Below are 23,287 nucleotides of genomic sequence, written 5' to 3' on the forward strand. Positions count from 1 at the left end.
CCTCTCTCTTTGTCCCGCCTATACTTCCTGCCTGGTCACTGGCCATCAGTGTTTTATTTACATAGAGTGATATCCACAGCAACTATGGCTGTACCTGTAGCCTAATTGGGGCCATTTTTCTGCTCTAATAGTCTTTGTCAACATTCCCAGCAAGAACCCTGTTATTGTAGTTCCAGACTGTCCCAAGGGAGTTCTACTCTCTTCCTTGTCTTCAGTTCGGCTTGGCCAGCTTTGCCATGGCTGTGCGAGGTGTCTTCCCTAACCACTTCCTGCCCAGGGAGGCTGCCAGAGAGCACCTTTTCCAACTGCATTATGGGTTACACAGATCCAGGATGTGACGGTTTTAGTTGGATTGACTGTGAACATTTACTTTTGTATCTTCAGGATCTAGTGTTTGGCTTAGAAATGTCTCAATGAATGAGTGAATGAACAGGCAGGATGTTGCCCCTCACCCACCCAGGATTGTGAAACCACAGGCTTGTTGCTCCGGCCAGCAAGCAGAGCCTGTCCTCATTCTTTCCACATGGGAAGCATCAAGTAGAGAGCCTTACTTCTTCCCTCAGAAGAGAGACATCCACAGCTTTGTCTCTCCTGTACTTTTTTTCTCTTTAAAACGTAAACACCATCATGCCTCAGGGGGCAGAGAAAGGCTCAGGCTGACTCCATCTATTGTATTTGAACTCCACATCCATATTACCTGCCTCATAGCACTTCCATTACCCAGTGGACCTTTCCCCCACCTTTGGGGTTTCATTGCCATCAGCCTGTTCCCAGGAAGGTCTGATACCTGTGCCCCAAGTCCAGCCACTTTGCATTCTGAGGGTCTTAGTCCCCCATTTCCTACCAAGGTTTTGAATTGACAGTTGCCATACCACATCACAGTCCTAGGTGTTCACATATGCATCAGGTGACAATCCCACTTTGCATGTCCAGGAGACCTTCATTTTCATCTATAAAGAGGCTTTGCACATCTCTGCTCTGATTTATTGATATCACATCAAGTTGGTCCACTGTTCTGTTCCAAGGACCTGCAGTAAGCCTTCCTTTAACATACTCATTGTTGGCTATTTCAGCTCTTGGGCTGGACCTACATAATAAGGTCGGTACCACACAGTGAGCCACGTTTGATCCATGCCCTTCACTTGCTCCCTAGTTACTGGTTGCTGTGGTTTGTCCATCAAAGGAGTGTATGTTTAAAGCTTGGTACCCATGTAATAGTGTAAGAAGTTGTGAGACCTTCAAGAGGTGGAGCCTAGTCCTGAAGTCATTGGGGGTATGCTTCCTGAAGGGATTGCTGTTTCTTGTGGAGTCCATTTAGTTAGTAGCTTTCTTGCCAGAGAGAGTTCTTAGGAAAGTCCAAACTTGACCCTGGAACATTCTCTGGCTTCATGCCTTATCCTATGATCTGTTTCTTCCACCACCCACTCACTGTTGTGATGCATTCCTGCTGAGGACCTTACAGAGCTGAGCTGATGTGGGCACCATGCTCTTGAGTCTCCAGTACTCTGAGATAAACAGGCATCTTTTTCTTTATAGAATTACCCAGCCTCAGGTATTTTGTTATAGTGAAGAAAAACAGGGGCTGGAGGTGTAGATCACTTGTCTAGCATTTGTGAGGCCCTGGGTTTAGTCTCCAATACCACAAAGAAAAAGAAGAAAGAGAGGGAGGAAAGAAGGAAGGGAGGTAGGGAGGGAGGAAGGGGAGATAAGAAAGAAAACAAGAGAGAAAGCCAGAGAGAAAACAAGCACTATGGAAATGCAGTGTGCTCAGTAGAGTGATGGAAATGTTCTTGTGAAAGAATGGAAGAGGGGGTCTAAACTAGGGCAGAGAGGCCTGGGAGGGGTCCTTTGGGAGAAGATGTATATATCTCCAGGAAACAGTGTGCAAGTTAGTTCCCTAGACTGCACACACCCTTGTGTTCCTTGTGTATCCTGTGGGTGTTTCGCATGGTAAAGATGAGAAGATGTCCCACGTTTATATTGGATGTGAAGGAAGCACATTCTTGGGAGGAGAAATTGTGACACATTTGTTTCTTTCTATTTGTTCTCAGAATAAGAAAGAACTTCACCTCCATTGTCTCATTGGCTGCAGTTTACCAAATGATAGCTGGCCATTGGCAAATACAGGTTCTTTCATCCCACTCTTAACTACTAGCTCTCAGAGTACACGTTATACACCATGCCACAATCCTATCTCTCTGTATGTTTATATGCAGGTCTAGGTTCCAGAGGATCGGTAAGTGTGGCCTGAAGAAGTGAGAAGGAAGAAAGAAGAAATGAAATGTGGACTCAGCACGGACCAGCCAGTGAGGACCCTCCTGGGCTGGCAAGTGCTGAGGAGACAGCTATGAAAAACCCCAAGCCTTGACCTCACTGAGCTTCTTCCCTCCTAGTGGAAAGAGACAAATAACCAACAGCAGAGACCATTAGAAGACGATCAATGCTGTGGAGAGAAGGAACAAGCTGTGGAAAGGGATTCGGGCACACCTGAAGAGAAGCCATTTTAAATGCAGGAACTTTGAGTATGGCATCAAAGAGCACTCTGTGAGCACAGTATGCACCTAGCTTGAGCCAACCATACACATCTTGGTTATGGTTACCATTTCAAAATTACATTTCTAATTTATTTATGTGGTGATGAGTGTGTATGCATGCACATGCACGTGCATGGCACCCATGTACAGTTGAGAGGTCAACTTTAGGGAGTCGCTTCTTTCTTTCTACCATGTGAGTCCTGGAGATTGAGCTCAGCCTGTCAGGTGTGGTGCAAGTGCCTTCACCCACTGACTCATCTTGCCAGCCATGACTACCATTTGGGGTATCAGGTGACGCTGGCACATATTCCAAACTCTGTGGGATCAACACAGTCATTGACAGAGCCAAGTATTTTCATGCTACATACAGACCCGGGAAAGGCGTGGCACATTCCAATTGGTCACAGTCCACCTCTGTCTGGCTTAGCATGTCAATCCCTTCTTCCTTCTTGAGCTATGAGGACCCTGCTGTTTTGCTGCTGCTCAAGATACACTTCCATCCGTAAGTCTCTGCTGCATGCATTCTGTGCAGCCTCGGGCTTGTCTGCCTGTCTTTAGAGTCTTGGAGCCTTCCTTTACCGGTGGCTCTTATACACCGAGTTCTTCGGAAACAAGCACCAGTCTCTTTCCTCTTCATCACAGGCTTATTTCTGAAGTTTGTTGTTTCTCTTAGACCATTTCATTCTTAAGACAACTCTATGACAAAGTGGGACACTGGGTCTGCTGAGCCCTGATGCTCCTCCACTAGCTTTCTAGGGCTGTTATGCTGTACGATAAGCTGTGTCACTTATAACAGAATAACATTTTCCTTCGGGGTTGAAGGCCAGGAGTCAGAGATCAGAATGTAGATAGAATCCCTCTGAGAGCTCTGAGGTGAAGATCTGCTCCAGGCCTCCTTCCGTGGCAGGCAGGTAGCCATTCTTCCCTGCAGTTTTCCTGTGGCCGATCTTCCCTCTCTGTGTAGCTGTCCTTCATCTCCCCTGTATAGAAAGAGACCCATCATTTAGATTAGGGCTTGTACGGCTTCATTTTAAACTTCATTTTAATGTTGTGTAACTTGTTTGCCTCTTCTAAGGTCATGTCTCTGAGTGAGGTCCTATTCTGAGGTAGTCAGGACTTGAACTGTGAATCTGGAGAGGTGGGGCACAATGAAGCCCTAAGAAACCTCCGTGACCTTGAACTTTAGATTTCGCAGCTTGTGCTAGCTGACTCATCCAGGCTAGACAGGTAGATGGCCTACCCCATGCACCAGTGGCTTTTAATGCACAAACCCACTCCCGATTCCAGAATCTGTCTAGAAACAAAGGACTTTCCATGGGAGGTCTGCCTAACTCACTCGGAAAGATAAATATTTTGATATTTCAGAACAGACTCCACAAGTCTAGGTTGGAGTAGAACAGGATGTGCCACATCTTGGACTCTGGTTAACCCTAAAAAGATCTATCTGAGGCTGAGCAAAAGCTAAGAGAACTGTTAAAGCAGAAACCGAGAAAGAGCAAAATGAACAAGAGAGAAATGAAAACGTTAGGAGGAATCCAAACCCAAGGCAGCAGAGGAGAGGGTTGGAGGAAGAAGGAAAATGAGGCCAGAGAGATGCGGATTACCTCAGGGCACCTCAGAAATGACACCGGCTCTCTGGAGACAGGAGCACATGCAGATGTGTGAGCTTAAGTGTTATACGATGACAAGTGTTGTTTTCTAAGGTAGAAATGCCCAGGTACAATGCCCTTGGAGGCCAGGGTTGTGGGTGTCTGCCAGACTACTCCCTGATCTTTCTTCAGTTAATTTTTAAGGTACAATTAAAATATTTCCAGTCTTTTGTGAGTTGCCAGTCTCAATGTTCATTGCTCTAAGATGCTTTTTTTTTTTTTCTGGTCATTGTTGTTTGTTTGTTTTAAATTAGCAAGTACGAGAACCTTCCAAGACAAACTAACCTATGCAATAACTCATCTGGCTGGAATGCTTAGTCAGTGCCTGAGTGTTCCACTCTAACTCTTAGAGTGGAAAGCCAGTGACAGACATCTCTGGTTCTCAGTCTTGTGTCTTGTCTAAAATTCCTAAGAATGATTTAGCTATGTTCCAGCACCTTCTACCTCAGGTCCATGTGACCTAGAAACTGACTCAGAAAAAGCAAATCTCGCCTGTACTCTTTTGAGCTAAACTAATGGCAAACCGTATGCCCTATATGCTACTCAGTTCCTCAGCACTGTGACAAAAGACGGAAGAGCAGAGCCGCTTACAGGAGCAAGGATGGATTCTGCTCACATTTCCACAAGTCACGGTCTGTGGTTGTGTGGGCTCCATTGGTGCTGCGTCTGTGGTAAATGCAGAGGACAGGATAGGACCCCCAAAACCTGACTCCCTTAAACAAGGTCCCACCTCCTAAGAGCCCACCACACTACGAACCCATCAGTAGATGATTCCATGAATGAAGTCAGAGCTCTCAAGAACCAATCACTTCCCCTAAACTTACTCCCCAACTGAACATGGCCTCACTGGGGAGCGAACATTTGAGTCTTTGGAAGACAGTCTGAATCCAGACTGTAACATCTTCACTTTATGTACCTCTAAGACCTATTTAATCACAACTTGCTCAGTGAAATCCGTAAGCAAAAATCAAGGTGGACCAAATTTTGAAGATTCTGGTTTAGCATTCTTCCAGGAAGTCTGACACACATCACCGCAGCAGCCCAACTGGTTTCTGCATTAGCAGGGCGAGTGCTTCCTCATCACATGTCCCGAGTGGGCCAGGCCCTCCGATGGCTGCCGTTCTCGCTGTCAGCCATGAGTCACTGCTAGTTTAGCTCCACTGTGCCAAGGTAGTTGAAATCTGCGACCAGTGGTATGTGTTGAACATGAACCTTCATTGTTTGTATTCATTTCCTTTTTTCGTTTTTTCCTGACAGGGTTGCTATGTGTAGCCCAGGCTGGTGGGCCTGCCTCTCCCCAGTGCGGGGAGGTGTGCACCATCATGCTTGGCTTTGTAACTTTCTTGTAGTTGTACCTATAGACAATTATGCACTGCAGCAGGATCATAGTCATGTATGATTTGATGGCTCTGGCACATGCACACCTGATCTTGCCAAATACAATTTATACAGGTCCCTTGATAGTAATTTTCAGTAATTTGTCCACTTTCATAAGAAAGGGAGAGGTAGGCCCACTCAGTTATTTTGCCCAACTTGAAAGCAGTGGAAGAATAAGAAAAAGAAATGGTTGAAAACCAATATTAAACAACAGAGTGAGTGTGTTGCACACCTTTGCAAATGCCTTGCAAGTGACAAGTGCAAATTAATTTCTCTCAGCAGATGTTTGGGTGATAAAAATACCTATTTACGTTTTCCAAGTCCCACTCAGCCGCGGGCTCGCTGCAGCCGGAGCAGGAAGCAATGGGATCCAGGGAACAGGGAGAGCAGTGACTGGCACTAGACAGGGCTGAGGCAGTTGCTTTGGGGAGCCAAGTTTCCAGGGAAACTGCAAGCAGGAGCAGACGACACTGGGCTCTGCAGGAGGGGGCTGGAGGATGTAGCTCTTTCTGCTGAAGGTTGCTGTACAATGGCCAGTGTCCCTAACAGCCTGAAGTGCTTTGGAGGACTGGTCACTTTGGGGTTTCCTTCAGCATTCAGGAAACAGGAATCCCCCAAACTGGGGTGGGGTGAAGAAGGGACAGTCTGGGGTGGAATAATTCTCCCCGGTGGAGCTTGCTGAACCGTGCTTGTATCCGTGGCAGCGATGTGCTGCTGTCAACTACGGAGCTCTAGGTCCCCTTGCCAGCTGTGCTTCTCTGGGGTAGAGCAGAGCTGCCCGTCTGAGAGAGGCAGCTGGCAAGAGGGACGGACCTGCTGCAGAACTTGAGGATCAGGGCTCTACTGGGAACCCTCGCTCCTCTACGCTGTCTGGGTCAGTCTGTGCCTCGGCTGCCCCACAGGATTGTCGGGAGGACGGAAGGAGTCCATGAGGATTCGAAGTGTTGAGAATTCAACGTAAATAAGCTTTCTTTCTAACAAACATTATGACAATCCAGAAGATAAATAAAGGGGCCAGGTCCAGGCAGACAGTCAGACAGACAGACAAGACAGACAGACAGACCAGGCAGACAGTCAGACAGACAGACAAGACAGACAGACAGACACGCACGCACGCGCACGCTTCCTTATTTCTCACAGCCAATGGGCAACCTCTATACAAGGGGTGGCAGTTCTTGCAAATAGTTTAACTTCAGTTAGCAACCTGGAGGGAAAGGTGGCGTCTCTTTTCTGGTATCCATAGAGACAATGCCAAGGAGAAGGATCTGATTGGCCAGCTCTGGGTTGCATGCCCACCACTGTGAGGGCAGAAGGGTTTCATGATTGGCTGTTGCCTTGGAGTCATTTGGATGGGGTAAGGAAATTCCTCAAAGGAAAGAGTATGTGAATGCTATCACAGAATAGGTATTTGAGAGTGGAGGTAAGCTCGGGCACACAAATCAGTACTGTCTTTTTGGCCCATGGGATGTTGGGTACAAGGCTGGATGCTTGGGGCCTAAGTCAACAGCAAACTGGGTCACCTTTCCCTCCTTCTTTCCACAGCCTCCAGTCCACTGTCCTCAGGGCATTTGACCTCCTCCCTTGAGTGTCCCAGGGACGCCCAGAGTCACTTCTGAAACTCCAGTCCAAGGGGCAGAAAGGACCCCACTTGGTGACTGACTCCTTTAGGGAAAGGGGAGAGTATGTGTTTTGTTCTGATAAAAGAAAGACTTACAGGGAAGTCAGCTTTGGTAGAAAAGAGAAAAAGGACATGGAGAAGCCATCATAAGACCTTCTCTACCAATGCTTGAAGAATCCGCAGCCATTAGAATTGCTGGCCACGCAGAGGGAATCCCACAGAAGGAAGGCTGGACCTTCCTCCTCCTCTCTCGCACCCCCGACCACCTGCACACTCTTCTGCTGTCTTCACAGTATCCAGGCTCCACAGGCAACATTCCTTCTCAGGCCAGATGTTCCGCCCCTGGAGGCCGCTGTCCAGAGAGGGTGTTTGGAGCAGGGACAGAACAGTGTAGCCTAGGTGCAGCTCGGGCCAAACTGGAGGCCTAGCAGGGTTCGAGGCAATGATCTGCTCTCTGGAGCTTGTGAGCGGGTGGCAGAGAAGGCCTTCTGGGGCGGGTTTGCAGCAGCGTGGACTCCTCCTCACCCTCCTCTGCAGGCTGCAGGGCTGCCCGGACACACGCGGGGCCCTGGGAACCGCAATACCCACGGGAAAGCAGAGGAAAGACCTGGGCAAGGCTCTGCGGGAGCCCTGTTTGGTTGAGTTCTCTCTCATTTTCAAGTATGTTCCGTCTAGTGAGGCTGGAGGTGAAGAGAAGGACCGGGCCACAGTGCCGGGAGCGCAGGCGCAGGAGAGTCAGCAGTGGGCAGGAGGCCCTTTCGTCCGGTGACGTTTACAGCAGAGACCGGATGTGGAATCTGGATCTGAGTCTGACGCCGCGAACACTCATTTTCCTGTAGTTGATCGTCGTTAAACCTCTGAGCCCTGTCTGTGCCTCAGTTGTCTCAAGAGTCAATCATAACCGACAGGGTTGTTGTCGGAATAGAGCAAAGACTCACCGGTGCACCCTGTCACCATCAGTGAGTGCACCCTGTCACCATCAGTGAGTGCACCCTGTCACCATCAGTGCACCTTGTCATCATCAGTGCACCCTGTCACCATCGGTGCACCCTGTCACCATCAGTGCACCTTGTCACCATCAGTGCACCTTTTCACCATCAGTGCACCTTTTCACCATCAGTGCACCTTGTCACCATCAGTGCACCCTGTCACCATCAGTGCACCCTGTCACCATCAGTGCACCCTGTCACCATCAGTGCACCCTGTCACCATCAGTGCACCCTGTCACCATCAGTGCACCTTTTCACCATCAGTGCACCCTGTCACCATCAGTGCACCCTGTCACCATCAGTGCACCCTGTCACCATCGGTGCACCCTGTCACCATCAGTGCACCCTGTCACCATCGGTGCACCCTGTCACCATCGGTGCACCCTGTCACCATCAGTGAGTGCACCTTGTCACCATCAGTGCACCCTGTCACCATCGGTGCACCCTGTCACCATCAGTGCCCCTTGCCACGACTCCCGACTGGCTGCGGACACAACGTTTCTGTCTCTGACTGAAGTTTGACAGCTGAGTTAATGCACGGGTTTTAACTGGGAATGGATGTGTTTACGCAGAGACACCCGGAGTGACGTAGAGTGCAGGGAGGGTGGAGCGGGTGCAGCCGTGTGGGCACGACTGGCTGAGCACGGGAGGGTTGAAGCGGGATGCTGGGCACGGGTGGGGCTCGTGTGGTCTTACACTAATTTGCCTGTTTCTAGACCAGCGCCCCTCAGTTTGCATGGCTTTAGAATGCACGGATTCTGTCCCCGTGGTGTAGTTAACACTGACACAGTCTGGGTCACCCTTTCAGACTCTGTAGCACGTCAGCGTGAGCAACTGACTGCACCAGGAACAAGTGACTCCTGTGTGCACAGGTCACTGGTGAATACCAGATACACACCACTGTCAGCGGCAGCCACGTCACCTCTCACACCGTCCGTTAGTTCACACCCAGCAAACCTGCTTAGTCTCCTCAAGATGAATCCACCAGACATTTGACAGGAACAGATAACCTGGACGGGGGAATCAGTGTGAAAACGACAGCGTGCTGAAGCCAGGAAAAGTGTGACCTTGGGCGTGAAATTAGCCAGGCATAAGTGGCTGTGGGAATGCAGGGTACGCTCGGCTGAGACTCCCCTCTGAGCTTAGGAGCTCAGGGGAGGCAACACACTGACCTAACAGGGAAAGCAGTTTTGTTCCCAGAGAAAGGACAGCAAAGTGAAACCTCACACCACAGGCTCCCTGGTGATCACTCACAGTGCCCAAGTGCAAGGTTGAGACGTTTCCAAACTCAGGAGTGTGAGGATGGAAAAGCACTCTCCCCGGGTCACTCACAGGACCGCACTGTTCTGGCTGCTTTGGAGGAGTCTTTGTTTGTAAACTATGAGGAATTAAGTTAGTACTCGCTTTGGAGCTGTCGGTTTTTGTCCCCTATATATTTACAACCAGCTCTAAAGAATGCTTGCTCTTTGTTTGTTTTTTGTTTTTATTTGTTTGTTTTTTCGAGACAAGGTTTCTCTGTGTAGTTTTGTTGCCTGTCCTGGATCTCGCTCTGTAGACCAGGCTGGCCTCGAACTCACAGAGATCCGCCTGGCTCTGCCTCCCAAGTGCTGGGATTAAAGGCGTGCGCCACCACCGCCGCCCAGCAAAAATGCTTAGTCTTTAGGGAAAAAAAAAAAAAAGAAGGGTTAAAAAGCGGTGTGTCCTATGGATCACGGCTATGGATCATATTTTTGGTTTCAGCCTGGCTGGCTCCAGCCATCTTTACAATCTTGTTCTCCCGTGGAAAGTGAAGACTCCCATCACTGAAATTCTCAATACTAGTGTTTTTTTTTCATCATCTAAGAAAGACAATCACTGAATCCTGTGCAGAGTGAAGACTTAGCAGTTAGCGCCTGCCGTACACTCAGCAGGTGAATGACAGAGACAGACATTGAATGAGCTACTCTGTTCGGAACCGTACGGAGGCAGAACAGAGAGGGAGTCAGAGCGTGCTTTGTATGCGTCCTTCCGATGCTGCCCTGAGCACAGCCCAGTTCTCCACTGTGCAGGTCACGTTTGCTTGGTGCCCCCACTACCTCAAAGAAATGCATGTGTGTATGTCAGAGTTCAGTTTTTCCCATTAGCACTCCTGACTCCAGGGATCTTATTTAGATATTGTTCCCCAACCACTTTCCTATGAAAAATTTAAAATTTATTTATTTTTATTTAATGTGCATTGGTGTTTTGCCATGAGTGTCAGGTCCCCTGAAACTGGAGTTACAGACAGCTGTGAGCTGCCATGTGGGTGCTGGGAATCGAACCCCAGTCCTTTAGAAGAGCAGTCAGTGCTCTTAGTCACTAAGCCATCTCTCCAGTCCTCCTGTGAAATTTTCAACACTACAGATACACTGCGATTTTGTTCACAGACTCATATGTATGTGTGTTTTACACATTGTTTAGATACTGTTCTATTGCTATGAAGAGACACCATGACCAAGGCATTTTATTGGGGCCTTGCTTATGGTTTCAGAGAGTTGAAATTTTAGTTCATCATCATCATCATCATGGCAGGGAGCATGGCAGTGTGCCTAGAGCTGCATCCTAGTCAGCAGGCTGAAAGAGAGAGACACTGGGCCTGACTTGGACTTTGGAAACCTCAAAGCACACCCCAGTGACACACTTCCTCCAACAAGGCCACACCCACTCCAATAAGGGCCATATTTCCTAGTCCTTTCAAATAGTGCCATTCTCTGGTGAGTGAGCATTTAAATACATGAGCCTATGAGGCCATTCTTATTCAAACCACCAAACACACAGAGAGTAGATCCTCTCCCACTGCAGCAGAGAACACAGCAAACGGGAGCCAGCACACGGATGGCCAAGACAAGGTGATCTCAGCACCACACCTCTCATCTCCCACCCCACTGCCCTGGCCTGCTCCGTCCTCACTCCATCCTGGCCTTCTCCTTCCCGAGAGGGCCCTGACTGTGTTGATCTGTTGTCTTCCACACGGCCATGAACTTCACCAAACCAGTCCGGCAATCCGTTCCTTTTGCTGGTAGTTTTGCTAGTGACTGGTTATGGATGGGTGTGTAACACAATTACAGGCAGCAAGATATGAAGGCAGACCTTCTAGGTTTCTTCATGAATAAAAGAAGGACACGACAGAGATGGCCACCCATTTCCCGTGGGTGTTGCCAGTCCACTGTGGGTTGACAGGAACTTCAACTCTGGCAGCTGTTTTTTGTCCATCAGGAGAACAGCTTCAAGGAGTAACCACTGAGGATGCAGAGTAGATGGGGTGACGGAGTTCTCAGTGACCTGGAGCCATGGAATTAACTCCAGAGATGCACACATTGGCACTCCTGTTACATGGTGGCATTTTGTAGTATGGCTTTAGCCTGCCGAGTCAGTGTTTCAAGGTACTTGTAGCCAAAAGGAGCCCAGATGACATAAGAAGAAAGGCTCTATACAGCAAACAATTGTCATCAAATATACAGTCAGAGCAGTCACATAGATTGAGGACTGCTGCATTTTGGAGCTAATGACTGGGGATTGGCTTTCTCTATTCCTGAACCAGCTTACCCATGCCCATCTCTCCAGCATCTAGGTTCTAGAGTACCAGGTTTGAATCCCACTTATTGGCTGTATGGCTTGGTAAATAACTTTTTGTGTATCTATTTGCATTTTAATAAAATTGTGATGGAAATATTGATACCACAGTAGTGCTCAGCAGCCCACACCTAGCATCCTAGCACCTGGGAAGTGGAGGCAAGATGATGAGGAGTTCAAAGCCACCCTCAGCTAAGTAGCAAGTTTGAGGCTATAGAGATTCTATCTCCAAACAAAACAAAAGGAGTTTCTCTGGAAGATTCTGAAGACATAAAGGAACAGTGTAAGGAAGGTCCTTGACTCAGCCCATGTATAGCATTTAACAAATGGCTGTCTGTCTTTTATGCTGACAGTCCCCAGCAGCTCCTTCCCAGTCCTCTCTGTCTTTCCCCAGATATTTGCACATGGATGTTTTAGCATTACTAAATCTAATTCAGTTCTTTCCTCTCCTAAATTGCCGCTGTCCACACTGTCCACACTGTCTTCAAAGTCCTCACTGTCCTCGCTGGGTGGTGCTGTGGCCTGGGTCACAGTGAAGGCTCATATTGTTCCCTTAGCCTGGGATGCACTTCAATATCCATGTCTCTCAAAACCCCATCTGTTGGCTAGATGTGATGGCGCACGTCTTTAATCCTAGCACTTGGGAGGCAGAGGTCTGGTCTACAGAGGGAGTTCCAGGACAGCTGGGGCTACACAAGAAACCCTGTCTTGAAAAACCAAAAGCCAACCAAACAACCAACCAAACAAACAGAAAACCAAATCCATCTGTCATAGTCCAGCAACTTGGTCCCGTAGGTGTTGTAAATGGGCCCAGCCATACCCAGCTTTTTACAAGGGTGCCAGGGATCTGAACTCAGGTCCTTGTACTTGCACATCAAGCACTTTATCCGCTGAACCATTGTCCTTTTGATTTTGTTTTGTTTTGAGACAAGGTCTCAGGTAGCCCAAGCTGGCCTTGAACTCCTGATCCTCCTGCTTCTTCCTCCCAAGTACTAGGAAAATAGGTGTATTATCACCACACCACTATCTTTTCTTTTTCCTAATAGAGTCCTATAAGAACTATGACAATTCCTTCCTAAGATGATGTCCCCAGTAACCTTACCCATCTTGCATTAGGCTCTAACCATTATGCTCTACCACTCTTACCACCACCTCCTAAATAGAAATTCTTGGGGGACAAAATACTTCCAAACTACAGCATCCAGTTTGGATCAGAGGTACGCAAGGCAGAAATGACTAGATATTTTTGAATAAATGTTAAGCGAATCCACGAGAGTCTGTTAAACGTTATCAAGGATTTATTAAGATATAAAATTGGGAGAAGTACACTCACGGATACAGAGCAAAGTAAACAGCCATTGTCATCTTCCTCCGTTGGAACCAGCCGTCCAGTCCCCAATCACCCCAAGAGAGAGCGAACAGGCACCCCTCCTCAGTTTTAAGCAGTCACATACCCAGAAAAAAAAACACACCTCTATTGGGCCAGATACCCCAAAGTCATTGGCAGATCGAATTCCCACAACAGATAAAAGATATCTATTCTCTTTTGTGAATACTGGTGTCCAGAGGAGCTCTTAGGGCACAATGACAGAAACCAGCCTAAAGATGAGACCAACACACAGAAGGGAGACAGCCCAGGACCTGCTATGGGATGTCTTTCTGTACGCTGTGAATATATGTGCTGCTCACATTGGCTAATAAATAGAGCAGCTTTGGCCTATAGCAAGGCAGCTTAGAGGCAGGCAGGAAATCCAAGCAGAGATACAGAGAGAAGAAGGGCAGAGTCGGGGAGATGCTAGCCCACTGTCCAAGGAGCAACATGTAATGGACACAGGTAAAGCCACAGAACACATGGCGATACATAGATGAATAGAAATGGGTTGAGTTATAAGAGCTAGCTAACAAGAAGCTTGAGCCATAGGCCATACAGTTTGTAATTAATATTAAGCCTAAGTGATTATTTTATAAGTGGCTGCCGGTCTGTGGGTGGGAGAGATTCATCCAGACTGTGGGCTAGGCAAGCCTGGAGGAACTTCAGGCTACAAGAACCCACTGAAGTGATTCATTCCCAAGGTCTTCCCACTGCTGCCCTACCATTTACACGGGCCAAAAGACCTGAGAGCCCATTTTCTCTCTAGTATCTTCAATTCTGCCTCTACCACAGAGACTGGCACACATGGGTTGATGAGCCCATGGTTCTGGTACAGTTCTTTCCTGGTTCTCTGACTTTCCCTTGCAGAGTGTCTCTGCTAACAGTTCTCAACAGGTGTCCCCATCTGCTCCTGTTTACTCCAGTTCCAGGCCTCTAGTCAGGGTGGAAGTTCTTGTGTCCAGCTGGAAACAGCTTCCTGGAGTGACAGGAATGCTCACATCTGCTAGACCAGTTCTCAGGGACTCTTGGTGAACCTTGGTACATCTTAACATTCCTTTCTCCAGACTTTGGACTGCCACCTTTTAGGTAGCAATTAGAATGATCTCAAGATGCATGGAGTTTGAAGTTTATTACTTCATGGTGATAACTTTGTAATTACCTTAATCAATAAATTGATTTACATGTAGGGTGGGTTATTGCTGTTAAGTATTTAGTCTCCAAATACTTGAGATGAAAAATGTCATCCCAGAATGGAATGACGTAGAAGGGATGATGCCATTGCCCAGCAGTTTCTGCTGATTGGACTCCATCCTGGATGTAGATTAAGAGTTTTGCTGTCAGTGAATACACGTTTTCTCCCTCCCTCCCTCCAAATGCTTGATGTGTTCCTTCTTCCCTCCCTCGCCTCCTCCTGTCTTTTTCCTGTCCCGCTTCTCCTCCTGACGTTTTATGCAAATATAGTTTCGTGAATCATAGTCTCGTGCAGTACAGTAGTCTCCTTGAATGTGTTCCTCCTACCTGGAATGTGTTGTGTGACCAGCATGACCCCAGTCCTGCCTCAGCTCTGATAACCGCCATTTCCTCCGTTTCTGTGAGTTTAACTTGTTTAAATTCCACATCTAGATGAGACCACGGGCCAGTTTTCTTTCTGCCTTCTGCTGTCATTCACATGGCTTCCAGATTTATTTGTGCTTTCACAAATGGCAGATTTTCCTTCTGCGTAAAGGCTCAATAGCATCCAATTTTGTGTACGTACCATACTCTCTTTATCTAAGAGTGCTGCCTCTTGGCTTGGGTATCATCTTCTTTGTCTGATTTCTCTTGCCCCCCTTTGTTCTTTTATGACAATCTTAATCATAGTCAATAGGGCCAGTCTGACATTTACCCTACTGCAGACGTCTGTAGGTGACCCTGACCTCGAAAACTCTCTGAAATGAGAATATTACCCAACTACATTGTCCCTATACTGTGTCTGGGAAACCAATGGGATGCACTTTCACAGGCCATGTGTGAACTGCTGACAGGAAGGGCTTAAGACTGAGGGTTTTGATGAAACTATTTATAGGGCTAATCAGATTACGTGATCGCACCCTTCCCAGAGACCAGACAGTGAGAAGACAAGCCACAGCGAAGAAAGTGATACACGTGATGCAACTCAGCTCTCTCCAAAAGCTTTGAGTGACACAACAGAGAACATTTAAGTGGCCAGTAGGCAACAGGAAAAGAAACTTGGCTCAGTTGGTAATCTGATGTAAATGCAATCCCAGCTGTGTACCAGTGGCCAGTCACAGACTGGAAAAACCAAAACATCCAGAGATAATACAGACAAGACTGAAGCCAAGGTCCACAGATACACCACAAGAAAAGGAACTGGGACATAGAGTGAGGTTGGCATTTTGAATGAAGTATCTCATGATTCATTATTACATTCAGCAGAACAGACCCAGGGAAATGTGCACACGTGTGCACTGAGAAGTCATCCAACAATAGTCAGAGCCCTGGGGCCTTTCTTGCAGTGAATATGAATGACCAGCAATGACATGTAATGGCATGGCCAATTGAAGTGGTCATGGAACTGTGTGTCTGTTGTCCTTCCTGGCTGATAGTTTGCCTTCTGGGAGGTTCTGTGCCACTGTCCCCTCTTGCATGGTGTAAAACCAGCTTTGGGCCATGCCCCCGGGAGGTGTGAAGACTTCACACTGCTGTCTGGAGATAACAGGAAGGTCCCCCAGACGCTTTAAGCCTTAAACATGTACAGACTTTTTCAAACTGATGAGGCTTATAATTTCTTTGACAGTATAATTCTCTTGAAAGTCTTCAGTCAACTCCCCAGGTCTCTCATAGACCCAGTTCTTAAGCTGCTTCCTTCTCTCAAGCAACCTCCCATAAGAGTGGGTTGCCTGGAGTCTGTCTGGAATTTCAGGCTTCAGTACAAATCCTCAGACCTTGAGTCTCACCTTTCTTAAGTGTGTCTCTTAGTTTGGCTGGGAAGCTTCAGTAGCCTTTGGAAGATGCTCTGGGCAACCCTGGTTGATTTCTTGGTTAGGACATAGAAGCAACTGACTTGTCAACTCTGTAGAAACCTGCATCCTGAATGCATTATCTGTGGACACTGCCGTCTGGCCAGTTCTAACCGTACTCTTTCTGTGATACTTTGGCCAAAAAAATGCCGGAAGGAGCAGCTAGCACACATTAACAATGTGGTTTTTATGCAAAGGCTTCCTGTAGAGCTAAGAGCTTAATAGGCATGTGGGATGTCCTTCAATTATTTGCAAGTGACTTCCTTGCCAAATGTTTTTGCCACAGAAAAATGACACCAACTTTCCAGTAAACAACACCAATTTTCTCGTCTCCCAGCTGTTGAGACAATGTCACATACTGTAGGCTTTTCAACAGCAATAGCATTTCTATGTCATTTCCCATAATCATAAGACTAAGTCTGATTGCTTTGACAGAGTCCCATCAACAGTTTCACATCTTAAGAACTCCACTTCTTTCCTATGGGGTTATCCAAGGTAAGCCCTCCAGGCCTGGAAGTGCCTTGTCATACCTCCTTACAGAAGGAGCCATAGTTCTTCCATCTTGTGGTTCCTCCATGATCAGTCAAGGCTGAGTCACCTCCATGGCTGAGTCCCAGTGTGTGGGAAGGGGAAGAAGACTGTGGAGACACAGGCAGGAAGATGTAGCCAAGAGGTAACATTCACATCAGTGCACATTCCCTGAGTGGAAGTTCACCTGTCCAGCCATATTTAACTGTAGGAAGGGGGTATGTGATGGGTCAGTCGGAAGTTCACCTGCCCAGCCATCAGGGAAGGGGGATGTAATGGGTCAATCAGAGCTCTGTTACCCCCCAGTGTCTTTTTATTGGTGACTGCAGTGCCAGGGGATTGGACACAGCTGTGTGCCTGCTGGGCGAGCGCTCTGCGCCTGAGCCACACCCCAAGCTGGTTACTCTTTATTTTGAGACAGAGTCCCACTAGGTTGACCTTGTGATCTTCCTGCCCCAGCCTCCCTGGTAGCCAGGATTATAGGCCTGGGCCCCCAGGTCCTATTCACCCCCAACTTTCCAGTATCATGTTTCAATTTCCTCTACAGTTCTGAGAACAGGGTGAGACTCTGTTTCTCATCAAAAGCTCAGAGATGGATAGAAGACCAGAAATATAACAGAAGAATTCTGTCATGTGTTTTAGCTATAAAGATGCAAACAACTTCATACACTTTTAAATGATTAAACCAATGTGTTTATTTTTATTTTAAATTTTCTGTATTGTCTATGTGTTTATTATCCACTGAGTCAATGTACAGGGGGAGGGGGTTTATTTCATATTTATATATTATATATTACTTTTATTATTATATTATTTTTATTATTATATATATATATATATATATAGCAGGGTCATATGCACCTCAGGTTGTCCTCAAACTCAGCGTGTAGGTGAGACTGGTCTCCAGTCCCCAGTCCCCTGCCTTAGCCTCTCAAGAGCTGGGACCACTGTTATGTGTCGCCACAATCGGTGTTTTCAAGGCTTTATAGAGGTGCAATTGACAAGTAAGAATTAGATGTTTTAACTGTCTCTTTTAAAGGAGGGGCTTTCATTCTATGGGTTATGGTCTGTGACGGGAAAGCAGGGAGCAGGCTGGTCTGGCAACAGGAGCATGGGGAGGGGCAGGTCACAGCGCAGCACAGTGACAGACACAGAGGGCTTTCGATCTGTGTCTACATCAGGACATGTTTATCACAGCCCGATACTTAACACAATCATCTTCTCACGTAGAGCTCATTTCCACTGCTCCCTCTCTCTTGCTAGCTCTCCCTCTCTATCTCTACGTGTGTGTGTGTGTGTGTGTGTGTGTGTGTGTGTGTGTGTGAACAATACTGAGCTACTGCCAGGCAGTGGTGGTGCATGCCTCTAACCCAGCACTCAGGATACAGAGGCAGGCAGATCTCTGGGTTCAAGACCAGCTTGGTCTACAGAGTGAGTTCCAGGACGGCCAGGGCTGTTACACAGAGAAACCCTGCCTCGAAAAACCTGAACCACTTCCTTTGAGAATCTCAAGTATGACTGACATCTCCCATAATCACATGCTATACATCATATCTACAACTTAGTCATCGTGTAGTAAGCCAGCACCCTTTGGGCATCACCTGCTCTTCCTGACTCTAGCCCCGGTATCCACCTTCTACTATTTCTGTGAGTTTTACTTTTTCATTGTTTTAAATTCTACATGTAAGAGAAGCCATGTAGAGAATTAGCCTTCCTGCACTTGGGCATGTTTCACTTGGTAGGTGCTATTGCGAATGTCAGGGTTTCCTCTGTTCTGTTTATTTTTCATTTGAACTTTTCTTTCTCTCTCTCTCTTTCTCTCTTTCTTTCTTTCTCTTTCTTTCTTTCTCTTTCTTTCTCTCTCTCTCTCTCTTTCTCTCTCTCTCTCTCTCTCTCTCTCTCTCTCTCTCTGTCTCTCAGAGACAAGGTTTTCCTCTATAGCCCTGGCTGTCCTAGAATTCACTATGTAGGACAGGCTGACCTTGAACTCACAGAGATCTACCTGCCTCCTGAGTGCTAGGACTAAAGATGTGTACCATCACACCCTGCCAATTTCCTCCTTTTTAAAGTCTGAATAATATTCCATCAATTTCACATCTTGCTGAATGGGTGGGGAATTGAGAGTCTAAACAATCCTCAGCAAACCAGACGTGAGAAAAGGAGGTTGTTTGAGGAGGATTCTTGCTAATTTAGAATATATGAAGTTTCTTAGTTACGCTTGTTGATGGGCAGGAAGAAGAGAAGAGGGGGCAGGAGGGAAGAAAGACAGACTCTTCTCATAACACAGACACTTAGATGTAACTCCCTTCCCTGTCAATTCCCTTTCTGTGTATTTGTTCCTCTCCAGGAACCATCCTGACTCACCTGAAGAAGGTGGTGTGGTCCAGGATGGCAGGCAGAGCTGTTGCTACCCAGAGAGCCCAGGGGTCCGAAAACACCTTACTATGGGCGTGCCTCCCGACATGATGGATGGCATTTCTGGGAGATCCCTGAGTGCTGTGAGATGGTGGTCGCCATGCAACCCTGCAGAGGGATTCTCTCTATGGCCTGTCCTATCCGACTCTCCTCTCTTCTCCCTCTGTCCTCCACAGCCTTGTGTTGGAGCCAGAGCACTGCCGCACTGCCTTGTGGGAAGGAAAAGCAGCCTGTAACCTTGGAGACACAGCAGTGGCAGGGCAAATGTCCCCTGGGGAGGTCACCACAGCACCAGGTGCACCTGTTGCCTCACTGGCCAGGACACTGGGGAGCTCCCAGCAGCCTCTTCAGTCCTTGTTGGCTCCTCTCAGCAAGTGCCAAGTGCAGGAATGTGTCCTGGAGGACTTCCTACGTGCAGCCCGGACAGATAAATAGCTGCCTCTCTCTGATATTTGAGTAAATTCCTTTCTGGACTGTCCATGCCAAAGGTCATTTGAGTCAAATCTAAAGCCAGTATTGAACCATGTCACTGATAGAGATGCTGACCACAGGCCACAGGAGACAAGGACAGGGCAGAAAAGTAATTCCCTTTTGAGAAATTCCCTGCCAGAGAAGGAATGCAAGGAGGCTTTTTATTTAAAGCTTTGTAAGACCAAAACAAATCTCTCTTTCTTTCTCTTTCTCATTCACACACAGAGACACCAATGTACACACACTCACTCATGTACAGTGTCACACATACATATATATGCATACATGCACATTCTCACACACTCACACACACCTAAGAACGGCTGCCCGGTGTGTGCAGCCTGGTGCTAGTGGGTTTGAAAAGAAAGGCCTTTGTTTCATAGTCTTTCAGATCAGGAAGGCAAAAGATAACTGCCATTAAAAGAAGCATTGGGGAGATGGTAAACCGATAGAGGCACTTGCCACGATAGCTGAGGAGTCTGACCTCAGCCACACAGAGAGAGGGAGAAACAGGAGAGCCATCCTCCGACCTCCACAGCTTGCCGTGTGCTGTGCACCTTGCCCCCACATCACACAAACACATGACAAATAAAATTTAAAAATTTAATGATGGAAAATCCCAGGGGCTGAGAGATGGCCCAGTGGCCAAAGTGCTTGCTGCACAGATCAGAGCACCTGGATTCAGCTCTCCAGCCCCCTGTGAAAGCTGAGCTTGGCAACCACGCATCTGTAATTCTGGAGCTGGGGACAGAGGCAGGTGGATCCTGCAGGCTCACTGACCCAAAATCTGCCCAAACTGTGAGCCCCAGGCTCAGTGAGAGGCTCTGCTTTAAAAACTGAGAAGCATGGGGTAAGACAGCCCCTCTGATCTCCACATGCGTGTCCACAGTCTGTGCGCCTGCACCCACACATGCACACACATGCATGTCCACAGTCTGTGCGCCTGCACCCACACATGCACACACATGCATGTCCACAGTCTGTGCACCTGCACCCACACATGCACACACATGCGTGTCCACAGTCTGTGCGCCTGCACCCACACATGCACACACATGCATGTCCACAGTCTGTGCACCTGCACCCACACATGCACATACATACACATGCACATACAGCACACACTTTTTCCCCACAAAGTACTAAAGAAAACCGGCGTACTCACTGTGTCAGAGGGGAAAAACAGTAAAGAAAATAGAGCTGGGAAGGAAATGAATTGGCTTAATCATTCATGTGTTTGCTCAGTGAAGCATTCCATAATGTTTACTAGGAACAACCATGGTATCCACTATAGTAGGGACCAGAGACACAAAACCAAGGAGGACACAGGACTCCAGACTCTCAGATAGTCATGGAATTAGGCATCTAAGCAAATGAACGTCGGACTGCAACACGAGGAGTCGCCCAGACATTGGTACAAGGTTCTTGGTGACACTAGCCAGCTGGAGAATCTGTGGCCAGAGGTCAAGAGGAGCTGTAGCGGGGATGGCGAGGTGACTGACGGCTGGGCCTGTGCTGAGCGGAAATGGGGACTGAAGGAGTAGAAGGCAGCTCTGGGGTCGCTGCCAGAGTCTGAGCCCTGGCCGTCCAAGGACGGCTTCTGTGGACAGCTTTAGGGAGGCGCCCACCCGCCTTCCTATGGAGGAGAGGTAATGGAGGGCTGCGGGACTCCACAAGCGAATCCCAGCACACCTTCAGCAGAGTGCTGGGTCTGAAGAGGCAAAGAGAGCAGCTTCCACCACACCTCCCTTGGGGACAAGTCCCCAAAGCTGCCACAGGGCAGACAGGGAGGAGCTGAGGGCCCTGAGCTGGTCTTTTCAGGCAAACACATTAGAAGCCTCTCCTTAGTGAACAGGGGCCAGACACTGTCGGTGAGAATTTCGTTACAATCCAGTCACACAGGCTGCCCTCAGTCAAAGAGCCACTGATGTAAAGATACAGGACTGCCTCTTAATGCCAGGGGGCAGGAAGGTGTCAGATTCCAGAAACAATGAAAACCGGGGAAGTGGGCAGCTCACCAGTCCCAGCCTCTCTCAATCTCAGCTTCTCTCCGGGCATCTGCTTTTCTTCCTTCCCTCTGCCCTCTCTGTCACACCACAGCAGTCTAGGCCACCCACTGTTTCCACATTACAGCTCCCATGCTGTGGAAAGCCTAGGACTCTCTTTGAACACAATTTCATGTGTGATCTCTGACTCAGTTGAGGGCAAGAGAACAGGGGTCATGCTGAACGGGTGGCTGCCGGGAGCCACCACTGTGGGCAAGGTGCAGGGATAAGGCACCACAGAGACCTCGGCCACAGCCCTTCCTATCTTTGGACCCTGGTCCTGGGAGAGAAGTCACTGCTGTGCTGGCTGGTATGTAAGCTGACAAGTCAACATATAGATCAGGAAGTTCTTCGTGTGTAGAGATATTACAATCATTACAGTCATCAATAAAGATACAATATATGACTTATTTTCATGAAAGCTCAACTCGTAAGACTGGCATGTAGCTCTCATTCCCCAGACGAGCTGCGCACTGTTACAGGGTGTGGAGCGACCCCTTCCTCCCATCCCTTCCATTTCTGATCTCTGAAAATCTGAAACTCACACTCCCACTTCCTTCCCAAGCTATTCTTTGCTGTCAAGAATCTGTCGTGTACTCTTTGGGGCCTTGCCACATCCACAGGCACCCATCCATGGTAATGACTAGCTCTAGGAAGGCTTTGTCTCGTTCTAATTTCCTTCTGTTGTGATGAAACACTATGACTAAAGGCAACTTAGGAGAAGAGAAGGCTTACCTGCTTACATTTCCAGGTCACAGTCCACCACTGAGGGAAGTCAGGCCAGGAGCCATGGAGGAATGCTGCTTGCTGGCTCACTCTCTAGCTCGGTCCCAGGCTCATGCTCAACTAGCGTTCTGACACAGCTTAAGACCACCTGCCTATGGATGGTGCTGCCCACCGTGGGCTGGGCCCTCCTGCATAATTAACAGTTAAGGTAATCTCCCCCATACATGCCCATAGGCCAGTCTGATTTTAGCAATTCCTCAACCATGGCTCTCTTGTCAGATGACTGGAGGCTGTGGCAAGTCGGCAAAGCTAACTAGGACACATCCATATGGTGAGGATATATCTGTGCGCTCAAACTGTAAGGCTGTGAACACCCCGGATATCACTGTGTAGCTAGAACTCTCCAAGGACTTTTGTAACTTATTAGGTCTTCACAGGAAGGGCGATATCCACACGTAGAATCATCAAAGGAATATGAGGAACTCATTTAGCTCAGGTCACTGCCTTAAACCGGGCAAAGGCGGAGGCTCTTCAAGCAAATGACCGTGTGTTTTGTTTCTACCCCCACATAAGCCAAGGTGATATATCCTGGGCTTTGGAAGGAACTTGGCATGCCATCTGGGCCAGTGACCTCCTCGGGGTGGGGTCCTGCTCTCCCAGACCTCTGAGACATGGGTCTCCTGGTGACTTGCAAGCTGTGGCTTCTCAGGGAAGCATATTCCAGCTTTGGTTCATAATCTATATTATAATTTGTAATTTCTTTGTATGAGGAATCTCAGACACTCTCCCCTGCCATGTTGCTGCCATTCAGTGGAACCCATGCCTGTCTCCCACGGCAGCCCCTCCTGATGGAACGAGGAGCTTATGCATCGTAACAAGCCTTTGTCTCAGTTGTTCTTGGAGCCTTCTCCACGGGAAACAGTTTACAGACCCCTTTGAGCCTGCCATGCCT

The 23,287-nt window shown here is 48.0% G+C and overlaps 1 long non-coding RNA gene across 1 annotated transcript; it reads right to left on the reverse strand.

Moving 5' to 3' along the window:
- Positions 1-22: 22 nt before the first annotated feature.
- LOC119089136 lies at positions 23-19,807 on the reverse strand. The gene is made up of 3 exons (XR_005092971.1): positions 19,043-19,807; positions 16,681-16,788; positions 23-3,514 (listed from the first exon to the last, which is right to left on the reverse strand). It is a non-coding gene; the product is annotated as an uncharacterized LOC119089136 (long non-coding RNA).
- Between the last annotated feature and the right edge of the window lie 3,480 nt (positions 19,808-23,287).

The sequence above is a fragment of the Peromyscus leucopus genome, chromosome 15 (genome assembly GCF_004664715.2).
Source record: "Peromyscus leucopus breed LL Stock chromosome 15, UCI_PerLeu_2.1, whole genome shotgun sequence".
Lineage (NCBI taxonomy): Eukaryota > Metazoa > Chordata > Mammalia > Rodentia > Cricetidae > Peromyscus > Peromyscus leucopus.